Raw genomic sequence first — 567 nt, 5'->3', positions numbered from 1 at the left:
TGGGAGAGCTGGGAATGGAGGGAATTCCCTGGAGAGGGAGACTGGGGTGGGATTTTGGGAAGGGATTCCCAGAGCAGCTGGGGCTGCCCCTGATCCCTGGGATGTCCAAGGCCAGGCTGGACACTGGGGCTGGAGCAGCAGGGGAGGTGTCCCTGGACACTGGATGGGATTTAAGGTTCCTTCCCACCCAACCATTCCAAGATTCCATGGTTTGCCGCTGGATTTTGGGTGGATTTTCAGTCCAGTCCAGTCCAGCACTCACCTCGCCGAACTGCCAAAAAAACCCCCACTTTGGCCAAAAAAAAACCACCCAAATTTTGCAGTTTTGGCTCCGAGCTCCCCGTGCCCCAGGGCTATGGAATCACTTCTCGTTCTGCCAAAATCCACCACGAAAATCTGGAGCCTTGGAAGAGCCGCTGATCTTCAGCTTGAGGATCCTCCTCCGTGGAAAGTGCTTCCTGAAAATCTTTGGAATTTGAGGCTCCCTCAGTCTGAATTACTCACCCTGAGCTGCTTGGTGCAATTCATCCAGTTTAACCAACAAAACCCTTGGCTCTCCCATGGCTC

This window comes from Geospiza fortis, unplaced genomic scaffold (assembly GCF_000277835.1).
Source record: "Geospiza fortis unplaced genomic scaffold, GeoFor_1.0 scaffold61, whole genome shotgun sequence".
Lineage (NCBI taxonomy): Eukaryota > Metazoa > Chordata > Aves > Passeriformes > Thraupidae > Geospiza > Geospiza fortis.
Note: the sequence above shows the minus strand (reverse complement) of the source record.